Source organism: Myotis myotis, unplaced genomic scaffold (assembly GCF_014108235.1).
Source record: "Myotis myotis isolate mMyoMyo1 unplaced genomic scaffold, mMyoMyo1.p scaffold_m19_p_18, whole genome shotgun sequence".
NCBI classification, from domain to species: Eukaryota; Metazoa; Chordata; class Mammalia; order Chiroptera; family Vespertilionidae; genus Myotis; species Myotis myotis.
Genome location: NW_023416322.1, coordinates 2622125 through 2636160, shown reverse-complemented (window position 1 = coordinate 2636160; position 14036 = coordinate 2622125).

The following is a 14036-nucleotide window of genomic DNA, read 5'->3' as shown; positions in this document are numbered from 1 at the left end:
AGTGTGATGTGTTACGTTAACTAATGCAACATTAACTAAGTCCGTGGGTAAAGGACTGGGCCCCGGTTGGGAAAGGACTCAGGGCCTCACATACACGATCTCATCTAATCCTCACAGCACCTCTGGGAGCCAGGCCTCAGCCCCTTTCACGGATGAGAAAGCCAGTATGCACGACAGCACAGCCTGCCCCGCCCACAGCCAGGCATGTGGAGCCAGCGTGGCGACCCTGACCGCCGCCTGCCCTGACCGCCGCCTGCGATGCGGCAGCTCTTTCCATCACAATGTCCCGCCTCCTGGAACACTGTGAGCCGCCCAGTCTCTCCTTCCGGCTCTGCCAGGGAACCCTCAGCAATCCGGGGGGTTGTTCAGTCTCCCTCTGCCCATTCTCCCCCGTAAGGTGAGAGTCGTTGCCACTAAGGGCCCAGTTTGCGCTAATATTCTCTGACCCTGGGCCCCATCCTCTATGTCCACCTTCCTTCCAGGACAGGCTTTCTCACAGGGTTCCCCCGGCTCCGGACAGTGCCCCCCACAAGGAGCTGGCTTCCACTGAAGCATGAGGGTCTCAGGTGAGCCTTCAGAAGGCCCCAGGAGTTCCAGGAAACAGGTTGCCACAAAGGCGTCCTTCCTGGAGGCTTTTCAACCTCCACGTGTCCAGGAGCTGCGGGGCTGGCTGAACAAAGTGCAGAGAAGTGAGGCTACGTCTGAAAGAAGCCAGAAGATGAGCTTTTTGTAATGTCCCTCTTGCACGGAGTCAACATCTCAAGGAGAGTTGTGGGGTGAATAAGTGAACAATGCTGAGTGGATGCGCTGTGGACAGTGGGCAAGTTACATAACCACTCTGGGCCTCAATGTCTTTATCTGTAAATAGTAATTAACTCAAAAGACTTGTAATGATTATAAACACAATGATGCACATCAAGCCCTTCTCGGCCTGTGTGGAGGACAGCTGTGCTGGGGGCAGGAAGAAGGACCGATTCTGCAGAGTGAGGACAGCCCAGGGTCCCCACAGTGGGAAGGCAGGCTCCTTCTGTGCGTTAGCCTGGAAGGGCACTGGCATCTGTGGAAGGGCGTGAACTACGAGAAGCCCAGATGGCAGACTCAACAGTGCCTCCAAGCACCCTCCAGCTCCCACCTCCCTTTTGCCGTGCGCATGCCCAGACTTCACCTGTGACACCATCACCCAGCGCAGGTAAGTGCCACCCACTCCTGGCCCAAGGCTGGGAAATCTCTCCGCTTCACCAGCCCATCGGGGAGCTGACTCCTGATCCGCGGTCATGCCAGGACCTTCCCGCCACAAAAGGGACTGGTAGCAGCTCCCAGGGGAGCCTCAAGAAGGTGCTGAGCCCCTGCCTCCTGCCTCGCTCAGACCAGACCCTCTACACCAAGCAAGTCAGACTCAAAGGCTAGCACGGGCCAGATAAACAAGGTGTTAGGTTTATGTGGCCGCAAAAAAACAAAAGCTGCAATTTTCATAGAAATGTAGGTTTATTTCGATAGAGACATGCTGAGTACAAAGGGCTGAAATAAATGAGTCATCGTTAACATAAAATAATAAAACATTTTAATAAAAATTAATATTTTTTCTTGAACATTAACTTACCAGACACTGAGTCACTGCACAAATAAATAAGTGTAACACAAATAAACCTATTTTTCTTGTTCTCTGAAAGGGAAATATTTCCTGTTGCGCACACCAAACAAGTCGGTACAAGACTAATGACGTGGCCATCGGCTGCTAAAATATTCGCTGCTAGTATTAGTGGAGAGAAATGGTACACCTGCGTGTAAGGTGTGTAAGGGAAATGAATGCAACATGATTATAGTAATCAGTCATTGGCGAACGTTGTAGTTTGTTATTAATAACTAGAGGCCCGGTGCACGAAATTCGTGCACTGAGGGGAGGGTTCCTCAGCCCAGCCTGTGCCTCTCGCAGTCCAGGAGCCCTCGGGAGATGTCCGACTGACAGCTTAGGCCTGCTCTGCACAGACATCCTTAGTGCTGCCACAGAGGCAGGAGAGGCTCCCACCACTGCCGCTGTGCTCGCCAGCCATGAGCCTGGCTTCTGGTGCATTGACCACCAGGAAGCAGCTCCTGCATTGAGCGTCTGCCCCCTGGTGGTCAGTGCACGTCATTGCCACCGGTTGACCAGTTGTAACGGTCGCTCAGGCCTTTATATACATAGATTATGTATAACAGGATATTGTAAAAATTATTAAGTTACAAAATTTTTATTAAAACGTTTCTTACATACCATTATATTGGCTGGGCCACAAAAACATTTGTTGTGGGTCACATGCGGCCCGCGGCCACGAGTTTGACATGCTTGCTCTACACCATCCACCATCCACTCAGGAGGCTGATTCCTGCAGCTCGGTCCACACACAGAATGTCCCCCAGTGATTAGTTCTGGTGTGGGTCTCTGGGAGGCAGGCACGTACGTGGCAGTAATTCCATTCTGACTCTGAGGATGCTGTCCACTCACAGGAGAGCGAGTGTGGCGAAGGCCCTGGTGGCACTGTTCTCACAGGCACTGGCCCAAGAATAGTCAGTCAGGCTCCCTGGGGGCTGCTGATGGGCTAACCCGGCTAGAACCTCTCGTTTCATTAGGGGTGAGACCATAATCTCATCGCGAAGCCCATAAGGAAAGGTCATGATAGTTAATGAGTGGGGAGGGCTCCCGACAGCCGTAATACAATCAGGTGAGGCCCAGGAGAAAATATGATTATCGGGCCCAAGATGCTCTTGTGTTTCATTAGTCCTCACCAACAGTACCGTGGAGAGGATCTGTTTTCCATTTGTCTCATTTGGCTCTAAAGACTATCCTGTCCTGCAATATCCTCTCAGTGGAAAATTAAAAACAACAACAAAAACAGCCTCACTTCTGCCAGAAACCTCATATCCAATTCAGGGATAAGGACACCTACCCCAGGAGGACAAGACCGGATGTGGGTTCATGCCAACCTTTTGGATTTGCTGCCCTTTGCCATGCACGGTTTTGTCACCTGCATGCTCTCATTCATCCTCACAACAGCTATCCCCACTTTTTAGGTGTAGAAAATGAGCTTAGAGATGCTTGGTCCCTGTTGGACACTGTGTCAGGTGTGGGAGGGGCTTACGGAGCACCTCCTCCCCGTTGGACAGTGTGTCAGGTGTGGGAGGGGCTTACGGAGCACCTCCTCCCCGTTGGACAGTGTGTCAGGTGTGGGCGGGGTCACCAGATAACTTGCACCTGGTCTTAGATCCAGTAAGTGGTGCAGGTGGGACTTGACTCTTGATCTTTCACCTCCTGACCTGGGTCTGACTGTGACCTTGAAGCTGGGGAGGGAGCCCCTCTGTCTGACTGGTGGAGAGAAACAGGGTGTCCGTCCTGTCCCTGGGTACACATCTGTCATCGTGCAACTCAGATCTCCTATATTGAAAAGCCCCATCTAAAAACTTTAAAATAGAAATCAAGCCCTGACCAGTTTGGCTCAGTGGATAGAGCATCGGCCTGCGGACTCAAAGGCCCCGGATTCGATTCCAGTCAAGGGCATGTACCTTGGTTGCGGGCACATCCCCAGTAGGGAGCGTGCAGGAGGCAGCTGATCGATGTTTCTCTCTCATCGATGTTTCTAATTCTCTATCCCTCTCCCTTCCTCTCTGTAAAAAATCAATAAAATATATTTTAAAAAAATAGATATCAATTGTAAAGTGAGAGATTTACTCCTTTCTTTTGTGTTCCTAAGAAGGACGGGAAGCCTGGAAGATGAATGAGAATGTTCTGAAAGAAAATGCAAGTCCCATCGCGTGAGCCTCGGGACCTTTCCGGGTTCCACATGACAAAGCCATCGCCTTCCCTGGCAGGTGGTTTCTGGTGCCTGGAACTTTCTGGTCCGGGGGCCAATATTTCTCCGTAAAGAATAATTCAATACAACAAAGGCTCCGTCTGCCTGGTCCGTCATTCTCTGCTGTGCATTGAGGTAGCTCCTGTGGGTTTGTCTCACTGATAAGGGAGGTCCTCAGGGCACAGCCCACGACAAACACCGTGTTTAGTATTCATTACATGTAAGTGCTCTGGACAAACACCTGTGTGTTCTAGGTGTATTTCAAGTACAGACGTTGGCTTTCTACATGTAAGGGAGGGAGGGAGGGAGGGAGGAAGGGGAGGAGGTGTGGGTGGGTTGGAAAAGGAGAGGAGGGAGAAGAGAGGAGGAAGTCACCTGAAAATATTGAAGAGCCAGCAAGATGGTGAAGAATCGCCAAGCCAAGATCTAGAAGAAGCTGGAAATAGAGACGTGAGGCCAGCATCGTTCCCTTGGGGATATTTGCTAATTTCCGAGTACTCAAAAGCCTGGAGGCAGCAGGGAGGAGGGACGGCATTAATAAAGGGCCTAATCAACCCCTCGTGCTTCTGTCTGGGACCCCAGAACGCTGCGAGGACGAAACAGGTGGACCAGCCATGCAGGAACTGTGGCCTCCACCTGGGACTGGGTGAAGGTGGCTCAGGCCTCGGTGCCTTGGGTGGAAACCCAGACAACAAAACCGAGGTCAGGTAAAGGCATTTTCAGACAAACAAAACCCAGAGAGCTTGCCACCAGCAGGCCCGAGCTAAAGGAAACCTTAAAGCGGGTGTTTTAAGTAGAAGAGAAGTTATCCCAGTCGGAACAACATAGATGTAGGAAGAAATGAAGAGGAAGGTCTGTGTGTGATATTGGCTGTACAAATAAATATATGGTACCTTGTGGCGTTTAAAATCGACTTAAGTTAAAATACACAGCAATGGCTTCTTTTTTAAAAAATATATTTTATTGATTTTTTTACAGAGAGGAAGGGAGAGGGGTAGAGAGTTAGAACCATTGATGAGAGAGAAACATCGATGAGCTGCCTCCTGCACACCTCCTCCTGGGGAGGTGCCTGCAACCAAGGTGCATGCTCTTGACGGGAATCGAACCTGGGACCTTTCAGTCCACAGGCCGACGCTCTATCCACTGAGCCAAACCGGTTAGGGCCACAGCAATGGCTTCTAAGCCCGAGGAGCACTTGAGCTTCTGTCCCTGAGATCTTTGTGTTTCCGAGAGAGGCCTCAGGCACCAGCTAATGTGGACTGTGGGAAGTCAAGGGAGCACCTTGCAGTCTCTTAGGTCACCAATGACAGATAACAAGAGGGCATCGCATCGTCAGAGCTAACAGAAGAGGGAAGTGCATTCTCAGCCTCAGTCTAAAAGGAAAGGAGAGGCAGGAAAACGGCCTTGGAGAAAGAGGGATGGTGAAAAGCACAGAGAAAGATGGAGATTTAACCCCAACGCACCGTGACTGTGCCCCAGGTGAGAGCAGTAAGCCCCCCAGGCCCCGTGTGAGTTCCCACCGAGGACCCGCCTCAGGCCACAGGCCCCCTCGGCCTGTCCCCCAGGCACCTGCGCGAGGAGCTCCCTGTTCCAGGGACATTCGGTCCATGTCATCGTTGTGACACGGTGACTGTGAGCCCGGCACCAGGGACGGTTATTAGAGGTAAAAGGAACTCAACACCCAAGCCTGCCGACTCTTTTTCCTTTTAATATAGTTTTATTGGTTTCAGAGAGGAAGTGAGAGATTGAGAGATAGAAACATCAATGGCACACAACCCAGGCATCCCATGAGCCCTGGCGAGGAATCCTAACCGTGGCCTCCTGGTTCCTAGGTCGACACTCAGCCACTGAGCCAGGCCGCCGGGCGGGCGGACTTGGATGGACTCTCGCAGTGAGAACGGGCGTGGAGCGCAGGGGGCGGTCAGGGCGTTCCCTGGAGAGGCCCTCGGACGGGACGGGACAGGGTGCCAAGAGAGGAGACGGGGAGCAGGGGCCTGGGCCCAGGCTCCGCGGTGCCCCAGCGTGGGTCCTGAGCCAGTTGCTGAAAGGTTAGTCACTTGTTAGAGACCCACCCAGAAGAAACCAGGAGAGAAGGGCGCAGGTGCCCCTTCTGAGTCGAGTCTGAGGAACGGCGTCCACCAGATACAGAGCCTGGTGACCACCCTGCGTGTCCTGTGCTGGGAGAGTCGCAGGGACACAGGAATGCGGCCACACGGAGGGTGCTGTGCTTTCAGCAGAGCCAGGCAGACAGTCCGCCTCACCCCATCGCACCCGGTTCATGGGGTTCACAGGCCCTTCGCAGCCCCGGGGGGCGCTGAGGGGCTGCCTGCAATCCCACGCCTTCATCAGACGCTCTGCCGGACACACAGATGGACAAGCGTGATGGCGGCCAGAGGGAGGGGCTGGGGGAGGGGGGAGGGGGAGGGGGAAATCTGTAATAGTGTCAACAGTAAAAATGCAGGTCAGAAGAAAGAGCCCACATGCCAGTGAGTCAGCAGTCAGCGCGCCGTGGCTTCCACCCTGCCTCCGCCGCCTCAGCCCGTCGCCTGGCACTGTGGGTGCCGCGCAGCTCCCCGATGCTCAGCCTGCACCACGCATTGGCATTTGCACCGCCTCCAGCCTCCATCCCCAGGATGCAGGAGTCGTGGGAGCCCTGCGGGCCACAGTCCACAGTGAATGAGCCGCAGCCGGGCCCCCGGTGCTGCCTCAGGAACGGGGCCTCCTGTCACCATAGAGTCTCCGGAGCGTCCTCTTTTACAGGAATCCACACGAGGTTTTGCAAAGCAGCCAAGAAAAATGGCCCTTTTCTACTCCTGAGGCCCGCTGAGAGGTAGCCCTGAGGGCTGGGCTGCTCAGGGCTGCGCGGCCCAGCAGAATAAAATGCAGGACCCCCTGTGCTAAAAGTGGGGGTGCACAGTGCGAGACACAAGAGTATAATGCTTTCCCTTTAAAACTACTGCATTCCTTATAAACCCTAGCAAGAAGAGCTACATACACTTTCAAAAAGGCAATACTTTCGGTATTTTCATTTCACCTAACAAAATAAATAACGATACTTCGTTCCTGTGATGTCTTGGTTGACCCTGAGATGTTTCTGGCTTGCTTTTCTGGAAATTCATCTATTAGGTTATACTTTTAGCAACTTCGTTTTCAGTTGCTTAGAACTGAAAGCAATATCTCTCTTGGCAAAGACAAGATCACAAACAATGTCTGGTCCTGAGGAGAATCTTGCCGCAGACACGGCTGCCAGCAGGCTGCTCGGAGCATGTCATAGGCTGTGACAACAGTGGGATACCTTTCTGATAAGCATCAAAATATACATTTTAGTGCATCTAGAGCAGATGATTCTTGCCAAACAATTTTTCTACAAAGATTTAACTTCATGTCGTTCGGTTTTGTGGAAGTCTGCATGCAGTTTAGTTGTAAGCTCCCACCGTCCCCTCTGCGTTCCTGCAGCTGTGGGGCGGGCAGGGGGGGGGGGCGGGGGGGTGGAGGTGAAGGGAACTGAGCAGCATCACTGTTTGTGTATCCCTCAAAGCGTGTGTTCATTACACGCTGCTCTTCTGTTAGAAGGAAAAGTTAATTTTTAAATTGTCTTCATTAATAACTGGCTCGTTGAAAGTGTCACGTGAAAATGGTGTTGTTTTCCGTTGAATGTGATGGTGTTTCGATATCTGTTTCTAAGCCTGTGGATGCTGGCTCTGCGATGTTGGGGCAGTTTTAAACCCGCAGCTGGAAGTCTTTGGGGAATTAGAGTAAATCCCTTGCTGTATTGCAAGTCCATGTGTGCGCTTTCCTTCTGACGACCTTGCTAACAAGGTCACTGCCTGTGCCCACTGTTCCGGCCCTGGCACCAGACGGGAGTTATATCTACAGCTCCGGGGGACAGGCCAGCTGGCCTCCCCCTAGACCCAGCACTGGCCACTGTGGGGGTCCCCGTCCCCACAGCCGCACTGCTAACACTGCAGTCTGGCCCAGGGCTGAGCCTGTGCTCCGACCCCCCGGCCTGCACCCCAACACCCCCACCTGCGTGCAGGTGGCCAGATGGCTGCTCAGCGAGTTGCCTGCTGCCTGCTGTGTCTGGAGGCCTCGCCTGTGGCCCCCCACCCTCCCGTCCCCCATGCTCCGGGGATACCCGTTGGCTCATGCATATGTTCCATCAGATTTTCTTATAAAACACAAGGTCAAGGATGAGACTAAGAACTTCAAGATGGTGCTGGCCAGGCATCCACCAGGAGCTGGCTCCTCCTGAGCCCGGCCCCCCGTGCCCGTGGCCTCCCCCGTCAGCCTGCCCGGCCAAGAGGCTCCCAGACCCCGGGACATGCTTCGCCTCAATGCCGCGTCACCGCAGTCCCACTGTGTGTCAACCCTCAGACCCTCCCCTCGCCAAGGCCTTGGGCTTACTGCGTCTCTGAGACCTCAGCCCCTCCCTGAGTCTCGCTTTGTCCCGCCCAGTGACGCGGCCTGTACTTTAGAAACCCCGACATGCTCTCCGGACCGACGATTTCACCTCCTGCCGGCTCTGCTCACGTGGCTTTGCTGGCTTCCAACTTGGTTTGTCCAGTGGCAGCAAGATCGCATTTTAAAACAAACAGAAGGAGCCACGATCATGACGAGAATTAGCACAGGAGCAATGACTGGCGGGGCTGACTGTGGAGTCAGTGACTCAGCAGCCAGTGGGCCGAGTTGCTATTCAGAGACAAAGCTCAGCTGAGCCAGAGGCTCCAGCCCGGACCCCCGCCCACACCAGCTCCCTGCCCCCATCTCTCGGAAATGCTGCATTTTCAACAAAACAGCCACCGTCCTTTCCTCCCTGAGACAGTCCCTGGGAGTGAACGAACACGCTGAAGTCCCACTGTGTGCTTGAGAAACTCCTTTCTTCTCTGGGGGATCCAGTCCCACTCACCTCCCGGAAAGGACGAGGCGGGCACTCAATCCGCCCAGCTGGCCGCCCTCACGGCCTGGCTCGCGGTGGCCACGGGGCCTCCTCAGGTCTGGGCTTGAGTCCGTGAGGGCGTCGGGCCTGAACCGCAGTGACAGCCTGGGTGAGACCACCAAGTCCCGCTGTGGTGGCCAAGAAGGGGCGTGAGGGACCTGAGGGACCCTCTACAAAGAGCCGTGGGAAAGGATGCCAGCACGTGGGCCCCGGGGGGCCTTCTGTGCTGTGCGTCGGGTGGACGCGGAGGCGCAGCTGCTGACACGCGGCTGGAGCGTCACAAACCCTCACGGCCGCGAGGTCTCTGTCACCACCTTACAGCCAGGGAAACGGAGACTCGGAAAGGCTAAGTGGATGCCCAGGTCCTGCAACAGAGCCCGAGTCCCAGCTGGGCTGGTGCTCGAAGCTGCCCGCTAACTGGATGTGACGCTGGAACCCTGCCCCACCCCCACCCCCACCCCCAGCTCAGAGAACACACCCTCTCCCGGGTCCTAGCAAAGTGCCTCCTTCAGCAGCAGCCCGGCCAGCCCGGCTCCCGGACCCTGACCCCAGCTCAGAAAGAATGTAAGTCTAACTTACCCAATTATAATGGAACTGATAAAAATAGCCAGCTTTGTCTCTTTGGACAAGACACGCCTGTGAGCCGGCCTCCGGCAGCCCGGTCGTCAAACCAGTTTCTTCGAGGACTCAACTCCATTTGGAAACAAAACACCATTTGAAACAGAACTGAGCGGGGCCTTCGGTGCCGAGGCCTGGCTTGTGCGCAGGTCCGCGGTCTGCCTCTCCCGCTCGCGCAGGAAGTCCAGTGCCCCTGCTCGTGGGGGAGAAGGCACGCGGCTTCCTTGTGCAGTGAACACTCCAGGGACACAGGCAGGAATTCCGGGAGGGAATGCCTGGCCTGGTGCCAAAGGTGCCTGGGAATTTCTTGAGTTGCCTCCCACAAGGTGCTGTAGCGATGCAGGGAAGTGGGCACTCCAGAGGCAAGCCTGGCACCTGCATGCCTGCCTGGAGGAGGCAAGTGTCTGCCGGGCACAGACCCCATCGGGGTTCATGTTTTATTAACTTCCTCCAATTTATTCCATCAGCCTTGGCCTTCAGAATCAGTAAGAGCGGGAACGGCTCTGCAGAGAGCGTGAGGCTGCAATCCAGCTGTGGACATGTGGCGAACTGGGAGTCATCAGCTGGTTTGCTCTGAAGGATACACCGGAAATGCCCAGGACTAAAGCCCAGGTGTCACCAGCTGTTGTGGAATTCAAAGTCCCTCTTCCAAGTCTTGTATTAGCCTGTTCAAGCTGCTATAACAGAATACCACAGACAGCGAGCTTAAAACACAGACATTTATTTCTCACAGTTCTGGGGGCTGGGAGTCAAGTTCAAAGTGCCCTTCTCGCTGTGTCCTCACATGGCACAGCTCTTTCTCTCTCTCTCCTTATAAAGTTACTAATCCCATTATGAGGGCCCCTCAGAACCTGATATGACTCTAATTACTCCCCGAAGGCCCCATGTCCACATACCATCACCGTGGGGGTGGGGCTTTAGCATGTGAATTGGGGGTGGCACACAATTCAGTCTCCAGCAAAAATTCAACAGCTATGTTTTACTCAGGCCATGCCTGGTCCTCGGAGCGCTCTCCCCTATATTCCTTGACACCTATGGATATGTTTAAGGAAAAGCAGTCATAACTATACCATTCTCCCCATCCCTCTTCCTTTAACCCTAAACACTTGGTCACGTGATAACTGCATTTACTGAGAATTTTCCACGTGCCGGGCACTGTTCTAAGGAATTTTCCGGTATTAGCCCTGTAACAACCCTATGAGATAGGTATTATTAATAACCACGTTTAAAGATGAGGAAATGGATGCCAGAAAGTTAAGTAACTTGCCCAGGTCTAGAATTGAAATATCCAGAATTTAAACATTCTAACTCAGGAGTCCACACTCCTAACGGTTACACCTCAGGTCTCTGAACGTGTTAGATGCTGCAGCCTCACCCTTTGCCCACGCTGCTTCCTCCGCCAAAAAGTCCCTTCTCGCCCCTCCATCACCGGCAAGCTGCCCCCGTCCGCTGCAGCTGACCGGCCTCTCCTCTCTCCCACGGCATGCTGCCCAGGACACGCGTGTTTCTCTGGCACTGCTGTGACCGTAGTTCACAATCTGTCCTTACCAGCCAGACCAGACCGGAGGCCCTGGCGGCAGGTCTAGGTAACCTTCACCTGTGTAACTCCAAGACCACGCATGTGGGGGTTAACATCCTGCTGACATTTTGTTGAAATTAAATTAAGAAGCAGAATTTGCTAATAAACTGCCTGAATCCAGCAAACAGTGAACTGCTGAGCTCAGGCTCTGACCCTCACAATGGAACAGCTGATGCCTAACATTTATTTGTGAGTCTGATAAGGATGAAATTCGATCCCGGATCCCATCGGCTCCCCCAGGAAATGTCTGCTCCTCCCCCTGACCACCGCCCCTGGCCCAGCCTGTCTCAACCCTTCCGACCCATCCCCCTGGGCACTACCAGCATGACGCGCAAAACAGACTGCACCATGCCATTTCCTACATCCCTTCAATGTCCCCACCTCCCCTCTGCCTCCACACACCCAAGGGTGCCCACCGGACTCTGCTGTGGGCAGTGTCTCCCCACCACCCAGCTGCAGGGATGCACTTTAAAAGGTTTAGCCCTGATCGATTTGGCTCAGTGGATAAAGCGTCAGCCTATGGACTGAAGGATCCCAGGTTCGATTCCAGTCAAGGGCATGTACCTTAGCTGCGGGCACATTCCCAGTGGGGGTTGTGCAGGAGGCAGCTGATTAATGTTTCTAACTCTCTATCCCTCTCCCTTCCTCTCTGTAAAAAAATCAATAAAATATATTTTTTAAAAAAAGGTTTAAGCAGCATCACAGTCTAACAGCAGAAGGCAGAGCTGAGAGAAGAGGCGGAAGTCATCTTTATAGCGGAGAAATTTTAAACACATTCGTTTTCCGTGCTGACCAAGTCCTATTCGGCTGGAAGCAAACAAATCAATCGCAATCTTCACTTAATTAGCCCTGCAGCTGCTGGCCTGGGCGTGCTCCGGGCGGAACCAGCACAGGCCAGCCGGCCCCACTTCCCTCCACATTCTCCCGCACAGGGTGTCAGTCCACAGTGCACTCCGGTCCGGTGGCCATGCCCCTGGGCCCTGTGGCCCTTTGCTCACACAGGGACTGTGGGGCCCCTCGCATTCTGCCTCATGGGGCAGGTTTCTGTCTCCCCACCAGGCTGAGTTCTGAAGGGTCAAGAACAATGCCCGCTCATCATTTATCCCCAGGTTCCTGCATGGAGCCGGCACCCAATTAATTTTACGTAAATGATGTCACATCCTGGATTGGGTTCCCAAGAACCATGCAAAAGAAGGAAACTTAAAATGGTCGTTCGGCTCCATTTTCATGCTTCCCTTTTTCACTAGGTGTACTGGTTAATAATGCAGATTTTTTTCAATCGATGGAGTTACACATATGTTGATATATATGCGATTTGATATGTATGCTATTTTGTTGTATTGACAGCAAACTTCAAAACTTCATATGTCAAATTTGCTGAAGGTGTTAACATCATAGATATTTTTATGCTTAAAAAATGTCGAATTTCGTGCCAAAAAAAGAGCATTTGCAGGAAGTTTTAATTCATTACTTTATTTTGAAGAAAAGGTTATCGTATACTTCAGGAAGCTTATGGTGAACATGCTCCATCTCAAGATCCTTGTGAGCGCTGGTTCAAACGCTTTAAAAGTGATGATGTCGATGTGGAAGACAAAGAACGTCCAGATCAACCGAAAAAGTTTGAAGACCAACAGTTAAAAGCATTATTGGATGAAGATGCATGTCAGACTCAAAAACAACTTGCAGAAAGATTGAACGTTGCTCAGCAAACAATTTCCAATCATTATAAGCAATGGGAAAGATTTTAAAGGAAGGAAAGTGGGTGCCACATCAGGTGAACGAAAGACAAATGAAAAACTGAAAAGTAAAATGTTGCTTCAATGGCACAAAAAACTTTTTTGCATTGAATTGTGACTGGCGATGAAAAGTGGATTTATTTTGAGAATCCCAAATGCACAAAATCCTGGGTTGATCCAGGTCAACCATCAACATTGACTGCGAGGCCAAATCGCTTCGGAAAGAAGACAATGCTCTGCGTTTGGTGGGATCAGGAAGGTGTGGGGTATTATGAGCTTCTAAAACCAGGTGAAACGCTTAATACTGATCCCTACCGACAACAAATAATCAATTTGAACCATGCTTTGATCCTGAAACGACCAGAATGGGCCAGAAGACACGGCAAAGTAATTTTGCTTCATGGTGACGCACCATCACACACTTCAAAACCAGTTAAAGACACGTTAGAAGATCTTGCCTGGGAAGTATGAACCCACCCACCGTATTCACCAGACCTTGCTCCTTCAGATGACCACTTGTTCCGATCGATGGCACATGCGCTTTCTGAGCAGCGCTTCAAAGCATACGAAGAAGTGGAAAATTGGGTCTCTGAAAGGTTTGCCTCAAAACAAGAAAAGTTCTATTGGGAAGGTATCCACAAATTACCTGAAAGATGGGGGAAATGTGTAGCTAGCGATGGACAGTACTTTGAATAAAGCACTTTTGATGTTTCTCTTGAAATTATCATGTTTTCTTTGATTACAAAATCCGCCATTATTAACCAGTACACCTAGTAATTCCCAAATTTTCATTCCGCTTCTTGCACCTAATTTTTTTTCAACTTTATTGACACATAATTGATAAAATGTTCTGTGAGTTTCAGGTGTACAATGTGGTGTTTGACACACTTAGAGATTACAAACTGACGATCACCACAGCATTCATGGACACCTCCTTCACGTCACATAATTCCCGTCTTTGTGTTTGTGGCGAAACATTTCCGACGTCCTCTGTGAGCTCCTGTGAAGTGTGTGACACTGCACCGCTAAGTCTCATCGCCGTGCTGGGCACTGGATTCCCGAAACCTTCCCAATGGTAACTGCACATTTCTCCCCTTCTCCTCCCTCCGCCCCCAACCACTGGTGACCAGCATTCTACTGTCTCTCCGAGGTCCGCATTTTCAGATTCCACATGTAAGTTCTATTCTATGTACTACCTAGTTTAGGTGTGTCAACAACTCCATGAAGTAAGGTCTATTTGTAGCCCCACCTTCCAGATGGGGAATCGAGGCTTAGCCAATCAACTGATTCCAGAGATGCACGTGTATATATTTCAACAGGTCACTACGGACACAAACACTGTC